The sequence below is a fragment of the Urocitellus parryii genome, chromosome 6 (assembly GCF_045843805.1).
Source record: "Urocitellus parryii isolate mUroPar1 chromosome 6, mUroPar1.hap1, whole genome shotgun sequence".
Classification (NCBI taxonomy): Eukaryota; Metazoa; Chordata; class Mammalia; order Rodentia; family Sciuridae; genus Urocitellus; species Urocitellus parryii.
Window position 1 is genome coordinate 128,719,914 of NC_135536.1, and position 25,847 is coordinate 128,745,760.

Below are 25,847 nucleotides of genomic sequence, written 5' to 3' on the forward strand. Positions count from 1 at the left end.
TCATCAGGATGAATGAAATTACTCCATTTGCTGGTAAATGGATGGAACTGGAGAACATCATGCTAAATGAAATAAGCGGGACTCAGAAAGTAAAGGGTTGAATATTTTCTCTCATATGTGGAAACTAGAAAGAAATAGGAATTTTAAAAATTATGAGGGGAGTCCCTTGAAAAACATAAGGGTGAAGAGTAAAGTGGCACTAAAACTAATATTTTTAAAAATCCATTTTTCTTGACAGTTCCAGAGACTCACTGTGTTCCAGGCCCTATAATAAAGGTCCTTCCTTTGTCCCACAGCTAATACCGAGCCTATGTCTCATCTGCCAGGGGCTTTTCAGCAGATGAGTGACTGAGGAGTGGATTCAGGGAGGGAAAGCCAGTCAAAGATTTTATTCATCATTATATTTGTGAGTTGCATCTATATACATAATTAATTCACTTTCACTACTGAATATTCATTTTTATTTATTCTTTTTTAGATATACATGACAACAGAGTATATTTTGACATATTACACCTACATGGAGTATAACTTATTCTAAGACTTCTAAGATCCCATTCTTGTGGTTGCACGTGATATAGAGTTACATTGGTTGTGTATTCATATATAAGCATAGGAAAGTTATGTATGATTCATTCTATTGTCTCTCTTGTTCCCATCCCCCCTCCTTTCCCTTCATTCCCCTTTGTCTAACCCAATGAACTTTTATTCTTCTGTTCTTTTGCAGGTGGCAAAGATTTCTCCCATTCCATAGGCTCTCTGCTCTTGTTCTTGATTGTTTCTTTTGCTGAGAATCCCATTTATTGATTCTTGATTTTACTTCTTGTGCTTTAAGAGTCTTATTGAGGAATTTGGTTTCTGAACTGACATGATGAAGAGTTGGGCCTACTTTTTCTTCCAGGGAGCACAGGGTCTCTGGTCTAATGCCTAGGTCCTTGACCACTTTGAGTTGAATTTTGTGCAGGGTGAGAGATAAGGGTTTAATTTCATTCTACTACATATGGATTTCTAGTTTTCCCAGAACCATATTTTTATTTTTTCTTTATTTATTTTACTTATTTTATTCATTTTAGTTGTTGACAAACCTTTTATTTTTTAATTTATATGTGGTGCTGAGAATCGAACCCAGTGCCTCACACATTCAAGGCAAGTGTTCTACCACTGAGCCACAACTCCAGCCCCCTAGAACCATTTTTTGAAGAGGCTATCCTTCCTCCAATGTATGTTTATGGTTCCTTTTTCTAGTATGAGATAACTATATTTATGAGTGTTTTTCTCTGTATCTTCTGTTCTGTTCCATTGGTCTTCATGTCTGTTTTGGTATCAACACTATGCCATTTTTGTTACTATAGCTTTGAGTATAATTTAAGATCTGGTATTGTGATGCCTCCTGCATCCCTTTTCTTGATAAAAATTGTTTTGACTATTCTGGGTCTCTTATTTTTCCAAATGACTTTTTTCTATTTCTGTCAAGAAAGTCATTGGGATTTTAATAGGATTTTCATTAAATCTGTATAGCATTTTTGGTAGTATAGCCATTTTGACAATATTAATTCTACCTATCCAAGCACATTGGAGATCTTTCCATTTTCTAAGCTATTCTTCAATTTCTTTCTTTAGTATTCTGTAGTTTTCATTGAGGTCTTCCACCTCTTTTATTAGATTTGATTTCTAAGGTTTTGTTTTGTTTTGTTTTGCTTTTGTTTTGAGGTTATTGTAAATGGGATAGTTTTTCTGATTTCTCTTTCTGCTGATTTGTCATTGGTGTATAGGAATACCATTGATTTGTGGATGTTAGTTTTATATCCTGCTATTTTGCTGGATTCATTTATGAGTTCTATCTAGAATCTTTCTGGTGGAGTTTTTTTGGATCTTCTAAATACATAATCATGACAGCAAATAGGGATAGTTTAAGCTCTTCTTTTCCTTGAATATTCATTTTTAAATAGCTATATGAAGGTGCAATTATCCAGAGCCAGGCATGGTGATGCATACCTGTAATCCCAGCAAATTGGAAGGCTGAAAAAAGAGGATTGCAAGTTCAAGTTCAGCTTCATCAATTTAGCAAGGGCCTAAGCAATTTAGCAAGACCTCATCTCAAAATGAAAAGGGCTAGGGGATGTGGCTCTGTGATTGTCCTGGGTTCAGTCCCTGGTACCAAATAAATAAAGGGCCACATCCCCTAGCCCTTTTCATTTCATATATATACTTGCCTGTTCACAAATGTTAGCTATTTCTGAGATTTAAGTATTGCCATGTTTCCAAATTCTTGTATATTTGTCTCTCAGTGCACTCCTATACATATCTCTCTAGGATATATATATCTGTGGGTGGAACTGATGATTATAAGTCATGAACATTTCTCACTTTACTTAATATTATGATATTGATCTCAAAATGATTGTTTTTGTGGTCATAAAGAACTACAACAGCTCCAGATATCTGATCCATTATTACAACAGCCAAAAGAAGAAATTTTTTTTTCTGGTTCCTCTGAGAAATGAAAGAAACTTTCTCAGACACCTTTTGATGGACTTTACTTCAAGTCTGGGACTGGAATTAAGTCACACACCTATTTCTAAAGCAACCATTGGTGAATGAGACCCAGAGACCAGGATTTCCCCACCTTGGCCCTCTTGATATTTTGGGCCAGATCATTCTTTGTTGTGAAGAGCTGACTTGTGCACTTTAGGATGTTTAGTAACATCCCTTATCTTCTACCCATTAGATACCAGTAGCACCCCCTAAGATGTGACAAATAAAAATGTTATGAAGGGCAAAACAATCTCTGCAACCACTGACTTAGACTAATCATCTGGTCAGGACCAGATGGTAGGGACCAACCAGCAGATCACCACAGAGCCCAGCAAGTGTCAGTGCAGGGTACAAATGAGCCTTCCAGGTAGAAGGGGTAGAGAGAGAAAAGGGGAGGGGAGGGGAGGGGAGGGGGGATAGTAGAGAATAGGACAGACAGCAGAATACATCAGACACTAGAAAGGCAATTTGTCAATCAATGGAAGGGTAACTGATGTGATACAGCAATCTGTATACGGGGTAAAATTGGGAGTTCATAACCCACTTGAATCAAACTGTGAAATATGATGTATTAAGAACTATGTAATGTTTTGAACGACCAACAATAAAAAAAATAAATAAAAGAAACTTACAAAACCAAAAAAAAAAAAAATGAGCCTTCCAGAATCTGGTGTTAAATCACCTACCTCCCTGCTTCCAGAACTGCTGCTTCTGCTAAAGTTTTCTTCCCAGGAGATGTGAGAGCTGTAACTGTTTCTGCTTTTAGCCTGGCTCCTGGAGTGCAGAAGAAGGCACCCCTGGAAATGAAGCAATTTCAATTGTGCAAAGAGGCGAGCTGTAGAGACAGCTCAAGTCATTACTATAGAGGGTTTATTTCATTTTCAGGTCAAAATGTAATTGAAAACCAGATTCTAATATTCCTGAAGGTCCAAGACTCTTTTCAGCTCTTTTCTTTCAAGGTTCTTTAGAGATACTTGAAAATATTGCTGAATGTTAAAACAAGATGTACCTGATTTATTTTTCCCCTTCCAGTTTATATGTTCATGCTCTAATTTTCAGTCTTCTGTTTCAGTGACAGTGACATATACTGTTCCTTACAGATGACAGAATTGCAGTCTGTTTTTTCTGAAGTTATAGGAGCATCATTTAGGGTGTCTCTTCCTCTCATAACTTCTTTTAATAAAAGAAGAGAAGGCTCATCTCAGAGGCTTTCACAGCAGGAAGGTGTACTTCCATCACTGAGGCAGTGCTCTCTGAAAGCTTTTTGTGGGTTTCCTTAAAAAAAAAAAAAAGATTGATGTGATTTTTCTATACCTTTATTTTATTTATTTATTTGTTTGTTTGTTTATATGGTGCTGAAGATCCAACCCAGTGCCTTGCACATGTTAGGCAAGCGCTCTACTGCTAAGCCCAAGCCCAAACCCCTTTTTGTGGGTTTCTTTAAGCTTGTAAACATTGGGGAAATTGAGCATGGTAGCACATGCCTGTAATCCCATCAGCTCAGGAGGCTGAGGCGGGAGGATCATAAGTTCAAAGCCAGAGTCAGCAACTTAGTGAGGCCCTAAACAACTTAGTGAGTCCCTTGCTCAAAGAAAATAAAAAAGGACTGGGATTGTGGTTCAGTGGTTAAGCATCTCTGGGTTCAATACCTGGTATAAAAAGAAAAAAGTGTCATTTGCCCCAGATGACACTGACTAGCAAACCCTCATATAACTAAGTCCAAAACTTTTCTCTGAGTGCCCAGCTTGACCAAACAAAGGATTCAGAAAACTTATATTCAGCAAAATCTTCAACAGATGTTTTTGTTTTTAAGAGTCAAAGGACTCTTAAAATGCTTCCCCTTCTCCCACTTCTCGAGTCAACCCCAGGTCAATTCAAGCTGTTTCTGAGCCCTGTATTCTCAGTCCTGTGCTCCCAGAACAAGATCTGGTCTCTGCTCTCAAGGAACTCATGGGGTGGAGGAAAAAAAACAAACAAATCTTTCATGGTCTATGAAAAGCTGGTGTCATGGATGTCCTAAAGAAGGACAGCTCCATGCCTGGGCTCCTTAGAGCAGAGGTTGGGTGTGAGTGAAAAAGCACTAGTATGGGACCTGAAGGGTTTCCTGCCCAGCTTTCCCTCCTAGCTTTGTGAACATGGATGCAGGAAGGGTATCATCTGACATTCTGACTCTACCATTTCTCATCTGCATAGGGCTGGTGTGATAATATAATGACATAAAAGATGGTAAAGACCCTAGTTCAATAAAGTGACATTCCACTTGAATTACTATATAGGGAGTTCTCTGTTCCTGAGAAACTCAGAAGTAGCCAGACAGCAATATGTGTCATGCACGTAATAATAATTAAGACTTATTGAACACTTGACCATGTGCCTGGCACTAGTCTTCCTAGGTTGTTCATGTATTCTGCAGACATTTACTAAGTATCTACTGTGTGTTAGAGATGTTTTAGGAGTTGAAGACAGAGCAGAGAATGAGACAGTCCAAGTCTCTGTCCCTATGGCCCTTCCAGTCCGCAGTGAAAGACAATGAACCACCTGCTATATCAGGAGTTATGAACACTATGAGGAAAAAAAAGTGATGTAACAAGGCAGAGAGGAGCTGGTGGTGCTAACCTCAGATAGGGTGTTCAGGGAGTCAGAGATATATAGGAAGTGAGACTGTGTGTAGGTAGGTATTAGAAGAAAGAACTTGCAAGAACACTAAGACTACCAGATGCCCAGTGTGCTGGAGGAGCAGTCAGGAGTGAGCATGGCTGAGGCAGAGCAAGCAAGAGTGAGAGAAGAGGAAGAAAAGGCAACACACATGGTCAGGGGCTAGATATATAAGGCACTGGATTCTTCCGTATATGTGATAGCAACCCATTGGAAGGTTGAATACAGAAGTGTCCCCCAGCTGCTGTGAAGGGGTTAAGGATGAAGGCAAGGAGTGTGGAAGGAACTATTGAACAATCCAGCACAGACTAGGTCTGTGATAGTAGAAGTGAGAAGAGGACCAGTATACTGAGGAATTGGATGTGCAGTGTGAGCAGAAGAGTGTTGTGGGCCAATCACTCAGAAAACACTCTTAGAATTTTGTGCAAATTAGAGAGTCTTTATTAGCCAGCTGGCAACTGCCCCTCAGCAAGAGGCTATTCACTGTGCAGTGCCCACCTCTGTGCACACAAGCTTTTTCTTTTTTTTTTTTAATTCTTTCTTTCTCTTTTATCTATTTTTTAAGAGAGAGAGAGAGAGAGAGAGAATTTTTTAATATTTATTTTTTAGTTTTCGGCGGACATAACATCTTTGTTTGTATGTGGTGCTGAGGATCGAACCCAGGCCGCACGCATGCCAGGCAAGCGCAGTACCAATTGAGCCATATCCCCAGCTCTACACACAAGCTTTTTCAAGTTAAAAACCACTTCCACCCTGTTCAGGGGTCTGCAATTGTGCAAAGCAAGCTCCCTTACAGAAGCTAAATTTAGCAGTTATGCTGGCAGCTACAATGTTGCAAGTGTCTGTCTGCAGTCACTGGGGATTTTTCATTGGTTGGCAGGGGGTTGCAACAATAGAGTTTCTTAATTAGGTTAACTGCCCACTCTAACCAAGATGGTTTCTTTTTTAAATGGAGTTACTTAAGCTAAAATCTTTAAGTATAACCAGAATAGCTTAATATTACTTATCCTATAATTTTACCTTATCTTATTTATTGATATCCTATAATCTATAGGGTACTTACTGATTAAGCTAGGCCATAACAAGAGGCAGCAACATTTCAGCCACAGCAACTGAGTGAATGACAATGCTGCTCACCAATAAGAGAAACTGTCGGAGAAAAGCAGGATGAAAGGTAGAGAACTGAGGGCCTTGATTTTATTTTGGCTACATAAAGTTTTAGGATCCCCTTAGATATAAGATGTTATGTATGTAGCTGGAGACATGAAACAAATTCAGTTAATATACTTTTCACATATTAATGATCTTCTCAGAAAACTGAGCCACTTGCTCCTATCATACCCATTTTGCAGATCGGAAAACAGGCTCAGAATAGTCAAGTAAATTGAAACTCTTTGGATCAACTGTCTCTCAAAGCAAAGAACATGATTCATAAATGAAGCAGGTAGAAGAATAAAGAAGTTGTCCATATCACATCATGAGAGACACTGCATTGCACTAGAGCAATGACTATTTGGGACTTAGAGGTCTAACGACCAAACAAAACAGATTTGAATTGAGACTCCCCAACTCAGCCTTTTCCATCATTCCCCATTACTACCTTTCCCACCTTTCAATAATTTTCCCATGCCTTCCCTGTCCATGGACACTGGACATGCTTCACTGGTTGGTATTCAAGAAGAGAAGTGGAGGAGTTAGGGTTGTGACTCAGTGGTAGAGCACTTGCCTAGCATGTGTGAGGCACTGGGTTTGATTCTCAGCACCACATATAAATAAATGAATAAAATAAAAGTCCATTAACAACTGAAATAAATTTTTTTTAAAAAAGAAGAGAAGTGGAAAGATCTATGTAACACAGGATGTTCCCTGTGTTAGTCAGCTTTTGGTTATTGTGACTAAAATACCTGACAAGAACAGCTTAAAGCAGGAAAAGTTTACTTAGGCTCATGATCTCAGAGGTTCAGTCAATGGTGGACTGACTCCATTGCTCTGGGCCCAAGTGAGGCAGAAGATCATGACAGAAGGGCATGCAGATGAACATGGCTCTGTTCATGGTGGTCAGAAGCAGAGAGAGGGAGAAGGGGAGAGAAGACTGTAAGGAAGATGCACCCTTCCAGAAAACATCCCTCAGTGATTCACCTCCTCCAGCCATACCCCACTACCTACAGTTACTACCTATTCAGTCCATTCAAGCTAGAATGGACTTATGAGGTTACAGCTCTCACAATCCAATCATTGCACCTCCAAATATTCCTACACTAACACGGGAGCTTTCAGGGATGCCTCATATCCAAACCATAATATTGCTCATGGCCAAAGACCCTTAGAAAGAAAAGAGTTTCTTAAGAGCTAGGAGCCAAGGAGAACATCTTTCGCCACTGTCTTCTTCAAGACACACCATCTCAGAAGGATCTATGGTGAGGAATAGTATCTTCTACAAGAGCTTGGTTCCTAATTCTCTATTTAGGAAGAGGTTAAAACTTGCTCAAGATTGAAGGAATACACTACCTCAGGCATCTTGTGGACTTCGAATTTGCTCTCTGGTGCTAAAAATCAAGAGAGCAAATAGTAGATGGAATACGTCTTTAGTTCTGCCCAAGCTCTGAAACGCCTTTTGTGTTTCCTATAAATGTATTCACTCTATTCACTGGATGGCCATGGAAACCGGCAGCAAAGGCATTTTTATTAAGTTCTAATTCAAAAAGTTTAATCACATTTTGGCAGCTTTTCTCCATGACATAGAAGTAGAAACCCTGTTCTCTCTTCTCATGCCCTTTGGGTTTGGGCATTAGGCGTGTCTTTGTAGAACATCTCAACAGTTAAAAAAAAGAAGAAATCTGTCAATTTCCTGATGCATGGGTTAGCTTTGCTTCTATTCCATGAGCAAATTCCTCAGCATTTCCTCACAGCCAACTTCCTCCACAGATCAGTATCTCCCTTTGAATCTGGAAACAGTCCGGGAGAAGACCTGTGAAATGTCATTCCGGAATCAAATATGGAAAGGATCCTTCTGATCTCACTCATTTTGTAACATGCCAGATTCTCCCACATGTTGGGGGCTGAGCAAGGGGAGGAAAAGCCAGAAAGCTATAGGATTGTGGAGAGCTCACAGCAGGTCTATAGCTTTAATAAGAGACCAGCCTGGAGCAGCCTGGCACTGAGACTTGAATGAAGGAAGGACACTTGAGGGTAAGTGGGGCACCTGGAACAATCCCAGAACAATTGCAGTGATGCAGAACAAGAAATACAAAAGAAGGAACAAGAAATAAAAGAAAGAGAGGACTAACTCTGAGTATAGGGCTAGTAGGAAGAATAGAAGAAAGCTAGCAGGCTGGGGAAACAAGTCTTAGTATGCTAGAGTCTACTCACACTGGCTCATGAGAGCCATTGTTAGATTTTCCAGGATTTTTCTGCTGAAATTACACTGGTCATAGAAAGTTGGTTACAGTGCACTCCTGCTACAGAAGTTAGCAAATCCAGGTGTCTGCCCCGGTTTTCCAAACCCTCAATGGCCAGTTAAAATTTACCAGCACACTATTGATTGCCAAGCTCTGAGATTCCTGTGGCTTCAAATCCCATGATATGAAAGATTCAACTGGCAAGATGATTTAGTAGCCAAGCCTCTTCTCTTCTCCTTGTGCTCCGAAGGGTCTACTTCCTAAGAACAACATGAAGGTACCTGTCCTCTATCCCCACCCCCACCTACAGTTCCCAGGCAGGGAATCCCTCTGAAAGAGAAGTGGTAATCACAGCCTAGATTAGTTGTTCTCAAGGTGCAGTCCAAGATTAGCAGCATCAACCTCACCTGGGAACTTGTTAAAAATGCAGATTCTCTAGCTCCTCCCCACACCTGCTTAATTAGAAACCCTGGGAATGAGGCCCTATTGATGTTTGACCAAGCCTTCCATATGACCCTGATATTTGCCTGACTTTGAGAACCACAGGGCTGGGCAGTGGTAATGATAGGGCAGAGCAGACATGAGCAGTGAGAACATATGGTTAAGGGAATAAGTCTATAAAATGGGCTTACTGTGCTGAGCTCCCACACACTTTCTTTTTAAAAGCAATTTACCTTGAGCCAGGCATGGTGGCACACATGCAATTGGGAGGCTGAGGCACGAGGATCACAAATTTGAACCAGCCTCAGCAACTTAGAGAGAATTTGTCTCAAAATAAAAAAATAAAAAGGATTTGGGATGTAGCTCAGCAGTTAAGAGACCCTGAGTTCAATCTTTAGTACAAAAAAAAAAAATTACCTGCAGCCCTGCCTGGCTTTTGTCAACAGAATATGTTACTTACCTCTGGAAACTGTTATGTGCAAGAGAAATACAAGCCCTAAATAATGCTGATAAGAAAAACACAAGTTACCCTGCAGGGAGGGAATTTTGTGACTCTTACACAGACCAGATCCCAGAACTCAGGGAAATAAGAAAAACTTCCCCTATTCATAAAATCCTAAGAAGAGGTTCCAATTAGAACTGTCAATATGGGCCAAAGTGTCCTAGGTTTATCATGGTAGTGTTGTCAAGTCCCACTACTTGATAATATCAAGTCTGATGTTATTCTGTTGTCAATCAGAAGTCAAGCAGTGTACCTGGGCAGGACTCTCCCTGGGACCCCCAATAAAACTGGAGGGTAGGAAAGGTACAGCATGCCTGTCGTCTCTCAGAGACTCACTCTCTCTCTTGAGAATGTCCCCCTTTCCCCATTCCTATCCATTCTAATAAACTCATGCCTCTTACTCTGAGTGACATGTCTGAAATCTTTCTGACTTGATCATAAGATTTGGGGTTTGAAGTTGGTACTGCTGGTTATTGGTGACGAGTTCTGCTCCCTCACCTGTTGAAGTATAACATTAGAGAAGCACACCCAGGCAAGCATATAAAGCAGGGTTTATTTAAAAAGTGGTAACATAGACTTCTCCCAGGAGGGAGAAGAAGGCCATAGCTGGTATCCTGGTATCCCAAGAATGAGGTTGTTTTGCCTTTTTATATGTCCTATATTTCCTTTGCTCTCCTGTTCTCTTCCCCTTATCTTTCTCCTTCCTGAATAGTGACTAGGCCCAGGAGATGCTCAGTGGGATGGCCAAAAGGTGAGAAGCATATGGACAAGGGTTGGGGGCGGGTTGGATGGAGCACCCCAGGACACGTTTATTAACAACTTTTACAACTCCAGGTTTTTGAAAAACTAATTCTAGTTTCCTTTTCTCTATAGGGAGGAGCAATTCCTGGGACAGGTTACCTTAGCAACAGGTTGGAGCAAGGGCAGGTTCTTGATAAGGGTGGAAGAAGGGCTCTGAAGGAATTAACATTTCAATCCCCCCATTTTCTGGATCTGACCCCTGCCTGTCTAATTCTGGCTTCAAAGGGGGTCTGCTACACCAAAGGGGGAAACTGCTACCTCAGTTTCTCAGAAGTCCCCCAGCCCTGTAATATTAATGAGAATTGGTCCCAATCTGTGAAGCAAGGCAATAAGTTTAAAAACAAGTCACAATGTCAGATCAAGGACTGGAAAGAAGTTGAAGAATGGAATACAAGATGGCAGAGCTAATGTTTCAGGGTGAAGTTGTCACAGATGAAGATTTTGGAAGAGTTGGAAGGCTTTATAATCCCAGGTTAGGGAAGGAGCTAATTAACTGCTATATCAGACCTGGGTGATTCCCATATATTACTCAACACTGTGCTACAGTGAAGTTCACAACGTCTGTCACCATTCACTGATTGATTCATTCATTAAACAATTATCTTAGAAAACTACCATTAATTGAGGGTTCTGTGCTTTGGAGGAAGAGAAGTGAATAAGTTACCCTCTCTACTCATAAACAACTTATGTTCTGAAGGGAAAACAGTGGGCATAGTAATATTATGAGAATTAGACATCTGAATAATAAATGCCACATGATATCAGAGGTGGGCAGAGCCTCCTGCCTACCCGCCCTAGCTGGGAACACTTTCCAAATTATAGCATTTACTTCTTGCAAATAACCTGCCAATTATGATTTTCTCTTCTACATAGAGAAGGAAACAAAAACTCAGGGAAGTGAAGTGACTTTTCTAAGGATTCACAGCCTTTAAATAACAGAGTCAGGCTTAAATCCAGGTTTTTCAAAAACTAATTCCAGTTTCCTTTTCTCTGCAACTGAGGCCTGAAGGTTAAAACATTTACAGCTTCATCCAGTGCCCCCCCCCATGGTTTGTAGCATTAATAATGATAGTGTAACTGAAAGCTGGGTCCCTGTTGTTAGGTCGGAGGAGGTGGCTGAGGAACAAAGCACCAAGCAACCCTCGTGAAAGAACGACCAATTAGGCACCAACAGAACTGCCTGTCAATCAGCGGGATCTCCTGGCCAATCCTAGATCTTAAACAGCTTCCCCAACTAACCCCAGTAGGACAAGAGACTCTAAAAACCCCCTTTTCCTGTCCCAAGCCCTCCCTTCCTGCCCAATAAAAATTCCAGTCCGGTCCAGCCCTGCATGCTTCTCCTCAGACCTGCCCTGTTGGTCTGAGGGTCTCTCCTGGGAACAAAATCTCAATAAAGCCTCCCTCTTTCAGCAGCCTTTTAAAATCTGCCTCCTTTTGGTCACTGATAGGCCCAACCTGATCTTTTATTAAAATTGGGAGCCATCTTGCCACAAAGCCATGAAAAGATAATTTCGGCTTTACTATAAATTACTGCAAATTCTGAACCTGCTTGGAATGCCTGCCCGTGTCTTGAACTCACCCATGCCTGGCTCTCTGACCAGATAGCAGCCCTCTCTGAAACTTTAGTGACACCTCATAAATATTGGCCTTCCCTGGCCAGATAACAATCCTCTCTGAGGCTCTAATGGTCCTCATAAATTCTGATGTTGGGGCCAGCAAAAAAAAAATGTGTAAACTACCATTCGTGTGATGCTTGTCAGAGTTCTGTTATCTGTAACACCCCTTTTGTGTAACTTTCTGGGCTATAAAGCTGGGCTGTAGGAAAGGTGGGGTGCTGTCTTGTTCCCACTGTTTTGGGAGGGAGAGGCAGCCTGGCCGGTCAAAATAATAAGCTTGCTTTAATTTGATTTTAATTGGAGTCAGTGGTCTTTTCTTGCATCCTGGTCTAACAGTCACCACTGCCTGACCTTACAACTGTCCCCAATGCCAATCAATGCCAATTTAATAATGAGGACATGGTTTTGAGATAAAGAAAAAAGAAGTTTTATTGCTTTGCTAGCAAAGAAGAAACACAGGGGACTCCTATCCCAAAGTCTGTGACTCTCCAGATTCTGGGGGGGGGGGGGGTAAAGGAACTTCAAGGGTTACATTCCAGGTGTGCTCCCATGGTACCCTGATGATGTGTTTGGATTCACTTGTTAATTTGGAAAATATTCACTTCCCAGATCCTCAGCAGGCATCTCCTTCCTGTAGTGGGTGTGTTCAAGGGCAATTAACTAGAAGAAGAAAAGATAACACTGTCTCCCCAATATTTTTAGGGGGGCAGAAGAGAGAAAAAAAAATTTAAAAAAATAAGCCTTAGAGCAATGAGGGCTACATTCAGGAAGTGAAGGTACCACTCTTAGAATAGATATCAAATAGAAAAAAACAGCCTGCCCGTCTCATTAAAGCATGAGTCCTCTTGTTGAAAAATGCAAAGAAAAAAATGAGGCTTCTTTTATGTGCAATTGTATATTTATGCAGATTTTTGAGAGAATTTTGTTCTATTAAAATTTCTGTTGTGAAGTGTCATGATGGGGAGCAAGACTGACCCAGGATGATCTTATTCAACATCCACTAATATTACTGCTCTAACCAACAGGAAGAAAAACAGTGGGCAGGGTTGTGGAAGAAATGGAAATAAACTGAGGCTTGAAGGAAAGTTTCAACTCATGTAGCAATGGGAATGAACTCCAAACCCAGAAGGTGAAAGGAAGTCTAAGGGATAATTGGACAGCAACCACTGATAGCAAAACCAAGATCACCGAGTGCCAGGAATTCATAGAAACCAACAAGTCAGAGGTTGTCCTGAAGTTCTCCCTTTGTGATGTGCATGAGGAAAGCTGTGAGCCTGCCCAGGGCCCTAGATGTAGAGAGTAGTTCTGTACATTCTGCAGGAATCATTAAATCCTTGCCTCATGATGGCCATCGAATTCTCTAGAGAGTTAATATCTGTAGAGCAGTTTACTGTTGAACAGCAACAGGCACTGTGCTGCCTCTATTGTCTCAATCCATTTCCATAATAGTGCAGTGAAATCCGAGTCATTATTCTCATTTTGCCTATGAGAAAAGAGAGGCTATGCTTAGCAAACTGCTTAGGGTCACAGAGCAAGTACGTAGCAAATTCAGGTTTGTTGGACACCAACACCTGTATTGGTAGTCACTCTAGTATCTGTTCTCCAAATATTCTTTTAACCCATTGATTTGGAGATTGTCACAAAATTAGCATCAGATGCACCAAGTTTTCATTGGTTTGGACCTGCTTGCCTCAGTTAATTCCTGGCACTCAATTCTATTTTATTTTCTCAGGATTCACTGAGAAAAATGACCTATAAATTGCAGATCAACTAAGTTTGGTTCAGGGGAAGGGGCAGAGAATGGTAATCTAGGTAATACCTGGAAATTTTCTAGCTGAAACCTCAACAATTTCCATCAGGTTTTCTGTCCCCTTTGTGTCTTTTGGGTTCTGGGCTCTTAAAATTGACACGGTCACCTGTTTTCATTTTCAAAATTTCTCCCAATAGCATTAAAGCTTTGATGAATGCTTTTGAAAGTCAAAGAGCATGTACACTTCGCATGGAAGGTTTTAAAAAGTACTTCAAAATAGAATATATGTGTGCTTAAACTTTTGACTTGTTTAACTATTAAGATAAATTTAAGCACTCTTAGGTGTCAACAATTCCAACCTTGTAAATTAAAAATAACCATAGTAAATGCATGAACAGCATCAAAGCTATCCTTTTTGGGCCTAATTATAAAGCATGGGGCTGAAAACATTTGTGTTGATTTACTCAATTTCCTATTGTCAAGTTCTATGTCTATGCTTGATGTGATTATGTTAATGTGCTAATTAAGTTTGGTGTCCTTCATTGTACATTCAGCTCTCAGCAAAATAAGAAACTGCTATGAGAAGTATGTTTTCCTTGAATGTGGTTCAGAATAAATAGGGCATATGCCCTGTGAGAGTAGGAAATGTTATCTTCTGGGTTGAGCTGGCTTAGATACAAAATTTAATTTGAACAGTTGAACATATTTATAAGGTGCAAGAAGCAAATAAAAAAAAAGAGAGTCCCAGCTGTGAAGCGTGACTTGTTTTCACCATTCAAGCTGGAACAACAGTGAATATGCCTCTATGTGGGCCAGAGCATTGGGGGGACACTGCAGGGAGCAAAAGCCAAGAATAATTTGCTTATTTATTTTACCCAAGGCCACCCTTAGCTTGAATTTATATCTTGTTCTATTTTTTTCCTGACTTAATTTATGCCAACATTTTCATTTTTCGCACATTGATATTGCTTCTCATTTTCATCTGGAAACTCCAGAGAAAGGCCAGAGGCCCAGGTCCTGTCTAAGATAATGAGATATTTCTAAAAAGAGGCAAAAAGAGTCAATTGTTTCGATTTTCAAATTAAACTATAATATGATACTTTGTTAATACTTAAAAATTAATTTCATATTATTGAAAGAGCCCTTTTAGATTTATTTAGACAAAGACTTTTATCATCTATCACTCTTAGGCATACATTAGTTATGCTTTTCCTAAAATTGGAATTGCATTCATAGTTTTTCTCCCAAATCACTTTCAAGTTACAGTCAGCATCCATGTTTCTTTTTACAGTAGCAACCTCTGGACCAGCAGACTGTAGGTGGTGGAGGCATGGAGAAACAGAGCAGTGATAGAACGTTTGCCTAGCCAGTACCACAAGGAGGAAGGGAGGAAGGGAGGAAGGGAGGGAGAAAGGAAGGAAGGAGAGAAAAAAGAAAAGTGTGGATGGTGGAGCATTTCTCACCATGGTCTCTAGAACATTCTGCAGGACTCACTGCTGAACTTTCTTATCCTAAAATTACCCTTACTATATGACTCAGCAGTTGCACTCCTTGGCGTTTGCCCAAATAAGTTGAAAAACTTCTGTCCACACAAAGACTTATGCCCACACATATGGATGTTTATAGCAGTTTTGTTCCTGACTGCCAGAACTTGGAGTCAACCAAATAGTTTTTCAGTAGATGAATGGATAAATAAACTGCAATCCATCCAGATAATGGAATAGTATTCAATGTTAAAAAGAAATGAATTGGGACTGGGGATGTGGCTCAAGCAGTAGCGCGCTCCGCTGGCATGCGTGGGGCCCGAGTTCCATACTCAGCACCACATACAAACAAAGATCTTGTGTCCACCGAAAACTAAAAAATAAATATTAAAATTCTCTCTCTCTCTCTCTCTCTCTCTCTCTCTCTCTCTCTCTCTCTTTCTCTCTCTCTTTAAAAAAATAGAAAAAAGAAATGAACTATAGCCTTGGCACAGTGGTGCACACCTGTAATCCCAGTGGCTCAGGAGAGTGAGGGAGGAGGATCTCAAATTCAAAGCCAGCCTCAACAATAGCAAGGCACTAAACAACTTGGTAAGACCCTAAATAAAATATGAAATAGAGCTGGGGATGGGGCTCAATATAAAGACATGGAAGAAAATTAAATGCATATTACTAAATGAAAGAAGCCAACCTGGAAAGTCTGCAGATTGCATGCTCCAAATTATATGATTTTCTGAAAAAGACAAAGTTAGAGAGAGCAAAAGATTCATGGTTGCCAGGGGTTGGCTGGGAGGACTGGCAGAATAAATGGAGCACGGAGAACTTTCATGGCTTTAAAAGTACTTTGGATGATAGTAGAATGGTGGATCCATGTCATTACATGTCTGTTGAAATCCATGGAATGTACAAGAGTAAACCCACAGGGCAGCTATGGGCTGGGCAATGGTGACCCATCAGTGCAGGTTCATGGCTTGGAACAGAAGCAGTGCTCTGAAGTAGGACATTGAGGGTGAGAAGGGTATAAACAGAGGGGCTCAGGGGTTATTTGAGAACTCTCTGTACGTTCCACTAAATTTTTTTTTAACCTAAAACTACTCTAAAAATAAAATCTTTTTTTTTTTTTTTAATAAAAAGTAGAAACATTCCTTCTTGGAAGGAGACTGAAGAGACCTTAAGGGCCGTGACAACTAAACACAACATGGGGCTCAATAGGACCCTAAACCAGGATTTTATTTTTTTCTATAAATGTCATTTTTGAGGTAACTGAAAACAACCAAGTAAAGTTTTTAGCTTAGATGATTATAGCAATGACAATGTTTTGGTTGAATAAGCATAATATGATTATATAAGAAAATCCCTTGTTCTTAGGAACAACATTGCAATGTTCACACAGAAAGGGCTGCAATGTCTCCAATGAGTCTCAAAGTGTTCTGAAAAAAATAGTGTTGATAAATATTATATATCTTGGAAAAATTATAAAGCAAATGTGGTAAAATGTTAATAGTTGGGGTGAAAGGATTATGATAGTTATGCCTATTATTTTTTAATAATTATTATAAGATTGAAATTATTTCTAATTTTTTAAAAAAAATTGAGGAAGTAAATCACTTCAAAGGAAATAAAAGGTACATGGAGAGTATTAAATTCATCTGTGACTAACTACAACATTCTAAATTTCTTTCCCAGCCAGGCGTAGTGGCACACACCTGTAATTCCAGCCAGGCCCAGAAGCACAGGCCTGTAATTCCAGTCACTCAGGAGATGGAGGGAGAGGGACCAGCTGGAGATCAGCTTGGGCTTCAGTGTGCATCTTGATCTATGTGTGCTAAGCAAACTGTGGGTGTCTTCTTATCCTGCTTCTTGTTTGCTTCCTCTATGTACCTTCTAAATCTCATCCCAATTTATATGTCACTAGGTTAACAAGAAAAGTTACATTTCAAGTTTTTATGTTAAAATGGAATAATGTCTGTCAGTAGGGAGGGCTCTATTTTGCATAAATCAATACTTTGAGAAAGAGTGAGCAAGACTATTAGAGTCAAACAAATCTGGTTCACAGATTTAGCTAAATCACGTACTAACTGTGTGACTATAAGTAAATCACTTAACCTCTCAGAAAATTAGTCAAACAGATCTTTAAAATAGCATTAATAATAACTATACTAGAGAGTTACATCAAAGGGTTAAGGATTAAGTGAGTATATATAAGATAATTTTGTGATCATTTTGTAGTTGTTATATATGTTATATATTATAAGTAATACTTCTATATATAAAGACATTGTGTGTATGTATGTAATATAGTTGTTTTATAGATTATATTGAATAAAAGTGAAGGGAGGGGCATGGGGTTGAGGCTTAGTGGTAACATGCACAGGGTTCCACCCTCAGCACCACATAAAAATAAATAAATAAAGTTATGTCCATCTATTGCTAAAAATATTTTAAAAAGTAAAAAGTAGAGGGAGGCCCGGGGCTGCTCAGTATCATATTGGGGTGGTATGGTCACTGTCCTTAGTCAGGAAATTTGTTTTATTTTTAATATACTTGAAGCATAACTCATCAGGCCCTGAGGGACAAACTGAGACTGAGCTGAACAAATGTTGATTTTTTGGGGGGGGCGTGGGGGAAGGCTGCTGGGAATTGAACCCAGGGGTACTCTACCAATGAGCCTTTTTCACATTTATTTTGAGACAGGGTCTCACTAAGTTGTCCATGCTGACCTTGAACTTGTGACCCTTTTGCCTCAGCCTCCCCAGAAGCTGGGATTACACACCCAACTCTAAACTGTTTTTTTAATGGGGAGTCAAAGTGGTAAGTATACCCAAGTGATCCTGGAAAGTGATCATTACCTCCTCACAAGAGTGTCCTTGGGATACTAGATCATATTCTGAAGGTTGTGAGGGCAGAGAGGGGAGTATGTATATGAGGGAGGACTGTAGGCCAGAATCTGAGTGGCTGAGATTAGAACGGTAGCTTTGTCAGCATGGGCAATTTATGGAGACCCTTTTCCAAAACAAAATAAAGCGGGACACAGTGGTACACACCTGTACAATCAGGTACTATAGCAAAATAAAAAATAAAAAGGGCTGGGGATGTAGCCAGTGATAGAGTGATTGTTTAGGATATGTGGGGCTCCACATTTTGATCATACGCGCACACGCACACATGAAAAACTACCAACTTTCCATTAAATGGGAACAAATAGATAAATATGGTGGATGTACCTGTACAATTAAATGTTATTCAGCAGTAAAGAGAAATAAAGTAGTGATATATGCCATGACTTGAACTTTGTAAAATAAACATGCTAAGTTAAAGAGGCCAATCATAAGAAACTACATGTTATTTGACAGTTGTCTGAAATGCCCAGAATGGGGAACTCTAGAGAAAAAGTAAATTAATTAGCAGCTGCCTAGCGTTAAGTTGGTTTAGGGCAAGTGAAGGGTAACTGAGTATAAGAGGTGTCTTTTTGAAATGATGAAAATATTTTTTAAATGTGGTGAATATGAACTGTGTGTGAATATGAATTATATACTTTAAATAGGTAAATTCATGGTTTGCAAAGTATATCTTGATTAAAAAATACATTTTAAAAAGCAAGGGGGAAAAAGAAGAAAAATGACTTTGTGACCAATGTCATTGTGTCTTAGTAGCTCTACCTCTCAGGGAGAGAAACCAGCCATGTGATTAGGGATCACTTTAGTTCTGACCCATTTTATTCTTTTCATGTTTCTTTTTGGTACCAGGGACTGAACATGGGAGCACTTAAGCATCAAGCCACGTCCCCAGCCCTTTTATTTTTGTTTTGAAAAAGGGCCACACTAACTTGCTGAGCCTGGTCTCAAACTTCTGATCCTCCTGCCTCAGCTTCCAGAGTTGCTGGGATTTCAGGTGTGCACCACCATGCCTGGTTCTATTTTGGTTTCTTTGTGTTCCTTCAAAAGATTTCTCATAGACCATCCTTTTCTTTTCTGTCAACAAAGGAGTTCTTGGGCTCAGGATATAGCTCAGTTGGTAGAGTTCTTGCCTGAATGCAGGATGCTTGGATTCAATCCCTAGCACCACGTAAATGGAAAAAAAAAAAAAAAGACCAAAGGTGTTTTAGAGTATGCTTGTTTGTTGCTTGATTTTTGGTTTTTAATTGTTAGTTGTAACAAGTTTTATTCTCTCTCCTCCTCTCCTCCCCTCCCCTCCCCTCTTCTCTCTCTCCTTTCCTCCCTCCCCCTCCCCTTCCCTCCCCCCCCCACCCCGCTGAATATGTATTTATCTTTAGCAGGTCTTGCTTAGATTTTCTAGACCTGATCTAAGCCAGGAAAGATTTTAAGTTACCTTGAACAGTTCTATCTGTTTTGTGCTGATTTCTGAAATCCTGGCTTTAGTTTCTGTCACTATAGTCAGAACTTCAGAAACAGCTCCTGATTCACATACCAACTCAGCAAACAACCCTTCCCTTTTAGGGGCACTTTGAGTAGGGTGACTGTTAGACCTGTCCCAGGTCTAACTAGAAATGGACCTAGCCTCAGGGGAAAAAGAAGGAAAGAAGGGAAGGAGGGAAGGAAGGAAGGAAGGAAGGAAGGAAGGAAGGAAGGAAGGAAGGAAGGGAGGGAGGGAGGGAGGGAGGGAGGGAGGGAGGGAGGGAGGGAGGGAGGGAGGGAGGGAGGGAGGGAGGGAGGGAGGAAGGAAGAGGATTTCAAAGATATTACATATTAATAGTGCCGAGGACATTTCATAGGGAGCAGAGATGCCAGTGGGCTCTGCATTTGACAATTCTTCTGACTTTGGTTAACAAATCAATTGCTAGGGTCTCCAGGGTGAAAATAAAGAATGGTCCTCACAATGAAGATTCAGATTGCCAGTGACTTCCCCATTCAAAGATATGATGAATATAGTTTGATTCACAAAGTTTGAATTTAAAATTTAATTAATTCAATTTTGGAAGTTCCTGTGATGAAAAAGAGAGTAGGAAAATATTTTGTTTTCTCCCAAGCATTTTCTTTCCCTCAGTGATAATGCTGTGCTATAGTTTATCAAGCAGGGATAGGAGAATGAGACTCTAGCTTACCTTAGCTACTGTCCCACATTCTTACAGTGGGAATTCTCTGCAACAAAATATTTGATTTACAATCCTGTGTGAGATTGAGGAACTCAGACCTAAAGAAATGTACCATTATCAGTTCTCATCCCTGTGTTAATGAGAGCTTGGGTGTTAGGGAAGAACCCACATTCTGGTAGGTCAGGAAGGAATGGGGACTCCCACTTCTAGGAAGGTTGGTCATTTTAAACCAGAAAAGGAGGCGGTATAATATTATGATACATATTTTGGTTTTCATTCATGGTTCCTGGCTCCCTTCCCCCTCAGATCATAGAAATTCTAATCTTCCTCTGCCTTTCTGACCATAAAGAAATTCCCTGACTGGGCTGGGGCTGGGGCTCAGTGGCAGAGCACTTGCCTAGTGTGTGTAAGCACTGGGTTCCATCCTCAGCACCACATAAAAATAGGCAGATGAAATAAATCATGTTGTTCATCTACAACTACAAAAAAAAATTTTTTAATTAAAAAAAAAAGAAATTTCCTGACTTACCTTGTCTGACAGTAAATTATAAGATCCCCACCTCAGAAACTTCCTGTCCCAAACCCTGGAGGAAGGCTACCTGCACATAGAGGCCAAGAGGATGCTGCACAGACAGGCCGTGTTGGGTTTCTCCACTCCACTTACTAGCATTAGATCATGTCCTTTCTGTCCAGACAAATTTCTACACTGTTTTCCATGCTTCAATAATGCTAACGCAATGCTTGTTTTTAAAACCTAGACAAACTGGAGGTTTCTGGAGGGTGGCATGTCCACAGAGGGCATGAAAGCTCCTTGTCCCTTCCCCACTGCCTATGTCCCATGCATCTCTTCATCTGTATCCTTTGTAATGTCATTATAATAAGCTGATAAAAGTAAGTGAGCATTTTCCTGAGATCTGTGAGCTGTTCTAGTAAAAATAAATCCCACCGTGGGGTCATGGGGACTCTGATTTACAGCCCGTTGGGTCAGAAGCAACCAGTCAGTTGGCATCTGAAATGGAGATTAGTTTTCTGGGACTGAATCCTTAACCTGTGTTATCCAACACATATCTATAGATAGTGTCAGAGTGGAATTCAATTAGGGATACCTAGATGGTGTCCACTGGAGAACTGATTGCTTGTGTGTGTCGAGGGGGGAATCCCACACATCTATTGGGAGACGCGATCTGCATCATGAGTAGGGTGAGAGAAACTGAGTTTGAGTGTTGTTTTTCTTTTATATCTCGCCAGGTAGACTCTGAATTAACCACTGTGGGACCTCCTTGTTTTCCTGTAAGCTGGAAAGAATTGGGGCTCCAGGATTGAAGGACTTAAGGCCAGGAGTATGCGTACAGAGTGGGCCAGGCAGTGGTACCAACATTCCTATGTGTTTGATGTGGTCTAGCTTGACTTGGTTTCCAAGCTGGTTTGAAAGCTGGTTTGCAGCAGCAACTAGCCCTTGAATTAGCAGTGCTGAGAAGTACCAGTTCTAGAGCAGCCAGCAGGTATGGGAGCAGTAGCTGGAGACCCTTCTGCATTCTGGCCCCACATACAGGTGGTAAGAAGCAGCAGGAATGGCCCTTTATAAGTGAGAACAGTGTCTGCCCTAAGATGATGGGGCTGGCAGGCATGTTGTTGGCAGGGTGTACAGGAAAACAGAAATCTGGAAGTGTCTCCAGAAAAGGCCAGGAGAGAAGTACAGGCTAGATGTGGCAGCAGGGTGGCTGACTGTGGTGGCAAGAGTCAACCAAGATCGATATGTGGGAAACTCAAATTTCTTGAGAATGTCTTGGGGTGGGAAACCTTATGAAACACTAGGGTTTCTCCTGCCAGGGGAAGGTGGGTATGTGTGTTATACTTTGAGACACATAAATGACATGATCATAATTGCTTCTCTTTCCCTCCAAACCATAACTTTCCTAACTCATCCAAGATGCTAAAGTGATACTTTTCTGTTCCATCTCTAACCTTTAATTTCCTAAGATACAATAAGAGGAAGATTTTTTTTTTAAGTTTCTAAGGTTTAACTCTATGATTTACCTCTTACGGTTTTTCTTACAGTCCATCTCCAGATTTATATGACTGTGTTTAAAATAGCCAGATATTCAAAAGACCAAAATCTAACACCTCAATGGTTAGATGGAGCATTCTCAAAATAAATTTTCTCCAACAAAAACCCGAGCTTGGTTCCCACTGACATTGTGACCTACAGGAAGGAAGTCGTTGTCACCTGTCCTTTGTTGTAGTAATTTGCATGCTAATGATTGAGGTCCCAGACCAGTCGGTTGGATAATGAACTTGGTCTAGTTGTGTAGAATCAGAGTAACCAGTGGGGAGGCAGATGGAATGCTGAATATCACATGAAAAGAGAGATTAACCATTAACCCACTCCATTAGTTTACTTTGCATTTGTAAGCAAAAATTACTTCTTTATAAATAACAAAAGACAAGATCAAATACACACATATTTAGTGTTACATATTAAAAGGTCTGGAGAATTGTATTAAGCTAAAACAAGTTTGTTCTTATTTGTGAGGGAGGTTTCCAAATTGAATTAATACAAAAGAAAAATGATTATAAAAATCTGAGTAACTTCATGTATGTGACATTTCTTCACTAATAAAATCAAAATCAAATGTACCTAAGCCAGTGAAACAAAGTCGTTAAAGTGAACTAAAGGTCAGAAGCACTGCACAGAAGAATTGTTATAATTATTGGTAAATGAGGCAGACATATTTCTCATGGACTGGAGGAAATGAAAACTTAAACTGAGGAGGGCTGTAAGTACTAAGAAGAATATCTTTATTCATACTCATTTCCCTTTTGTTCTCCAAAAGTAATTGATGTAGCTTTTAGTATGAATCAGAATGATAGCAGGAAATTAAAAATAAAAACCTAGCCCAGAGGAGTTAAAAAGAGAGAGAGACATGCAGGATGTGTTAGCTATTGCAGAGGGACACCACATTCAGCTCCATGCACCTTATCACAGAAGAGACTGGGTTACATGATCCTCCATGTCTGATAAGAAATACTCACTCAGTAAATTGTAAGGGTCCAGCGAAGTGTCGGAGAAAGAGACCACCAAGAGACCACTCATGCAATTGGCAGAAGGGGATTTATTGAACCAGCATGCTGGGGCTCCGTGCCCACTCAAGAAAGGAGAGCAGCCCAGAGCCCAGAGCAGGGGTTGAACAATGTTTAAGTACACTTTTGGGGGAGGGCGGAGGCTTTGCATACACATCATAGTCTCCTTTAACAAATCACCATACACCTCGGGAAAATCAAACAATAATTCTTAGACTTGATTAGTACATTCATTGGGGGGAACAGGCTGGGCAGGGGTGATTGGTCACTCCTAAGTGGGGTACACATTCAAACTGATTGGTTTTGGGGCCTGGATACCTACGTGCGGGGCTACTCAGAGCCCTTAGTTATTAAACAGCCAGAGGATCAGGAGGAATATTTACTGGGCAGTTTGGGTATTGTCCTAACAGAGGAATTTAACAATACCTGGTCCTTCACTTTTTAACTCAGGCCCTGCAGCTTGGAAACTTTACAATGCCAGGTCGTTTACACTTTAACTTCAATTTCTTTTACTCTTACAAAATATTAGAACACTTGATATGGGTCTGGCTATGAGCTGGCTACCAGGAAAAGCAGTAGCTCATAGTTTAATGGAATAAATAAATGTAAAAGGCAGGGTATGGGGGCTTAAGCCTATAATCCCAACTATTCCCAGGCTGAGGCAGGAGGAATCACAAATTCAAGGTCAGCCTAGGCAATTTAGCAAGACCTTGTCAAAATAAAATAGAATAAGGTAAAACAAAATAAAACAACAAAGGCTAGGGAAGTGCTAAAGCACCCCTGGATTCATACCTCAGTACTAGCAAAAAAAAAAAAAAAAAAAAATGTAAGGAAAGAAAATCAACCCAGCACAGTGAAAGTGTAGAATAAGTGGTAGAATAAGGGGAAAGGGGGAATCTAGAACTCCTTCATGGAGGAGGTCATACCTGCCCTGCCTGGGGGAGAGGAGGCAATCAATACATGGTTCCTGATGAATGAGAAGGCACTGGGAAAGGGGCATTTTGAGCAAAGGAAGTATCATGGCATATGTGGGAAATGATGAGTAGCTGAATTTCATTGAAGCATATTTTGGGAGGGGAGGGTTGGGTTGGGGGTCAGAAAGTAAGTGTCAAAAGATAAAAATGGACAGGAAGGTGAAATTCTAGACCCAGAGGTTCTTTCCAAGACTCAGTCCTTGGGCTTACTTGTAAATGTTTCTTTCCATGCTTGCTGAGGTTGTTCCTGCATTTATCTTTGCTCATTTCCCTCCTGCTTTAATTTTTGTCTCACTTTGTGTCAGATGTCTGTGGAGTCTGTGATTCTCCCAGCCCTCCTGTCCTTTTGCAATGGTATCCCTATTCTTTCGAGCTCTCTGCTTCTTTGTAGCTCTAGTCTAAGAATTCTATCAGGAGATGTGATGCTTCCTTCTCACATGAGCCTATCTCCTCTCCCAGCTGGCACAGCCACGGTCACCTGCCCCTTGGTTGGTCTGCAGGAGACTTGTGACCCAAACCAGGATTACCCCAGCCTTTCCAGAGATGCTCTTCCTTTCCTGAAGTGCAGGAAGGAATGGAGCCCATCTCTGACCATGGGAGCTGAAGGTGGTTTCACCTTTATCTGCTAGGAGCTATGTTCTTCACCCACATGGAGGAAGTGGTGTGGAGTGAGAAAGAACGACATGAAAAAGAGGAGGAGAGCTGGGCATGGTGGAGCACACCAGTGACTCAGGAGGCTGAGGCAGAATGATTAAAAGTTGGAGGCTAGCCTCAGAAACTTAGTGAGGCTCAGATTCAAAATAAATATGAAGATGGTTGGGGATGTAGATCAGTGACAAAGCACCCCTGGGTTCAATCCCCAGTACTGAATGAGGGAAGCAGGGAGGGAGAGGGTGGGTCAGGGAGGGAGAGGGAGAGAGAACAAAACAAAACAAAAAAACCTCAGGAGACCTGTTCAGGTTCAGAGGCCTGGTTCCGGTTTTCCTGAAGTCTAATCTGTATCCTGATTACTACCTCAAGTTGGGGAGATTTCATGTACAAAGTAAGAAATTCTTATTAATTTGTCCCAAGATTCTTTTTTTAGCTAAAAGCTAAGTTCATTTATATTCATTCAGTCCTATTAAATAAACAAGTATTAGCAGCTATAGATTTTTCTCTGAGTATGGCTTTTGATGTAGTCATTATTATACTATTTTCCAAATTGTCAGTAACCCCTGCCACCCCCACCAATTTGCTCCATCTCATTCTTGTGTAAGGATCCGGCGAAGCGTCGGAGGAGGAGACCACACAAGAGACTGACTTCATGCAATTGGCAAAGGGGATTTATTAATTCAGTATGCTGAGGTTCCAGGCTCACTCAGGAAGATAGAGCAGCCCAGAGCCCAGAGGTTAAGCAGAGCTTAAGTACACTTTTTGGAGAGGGCAGGGGGCTTTGCATACATCAGAACAAATCATAATGAGGCGCGGGAAAATTGAACAACAACTCTGAGACATGATTAGTACATTCATTGGCGGGAACAGGCTGGGCAGGGGTGATTGGTCACTCCTAAGCGGGGT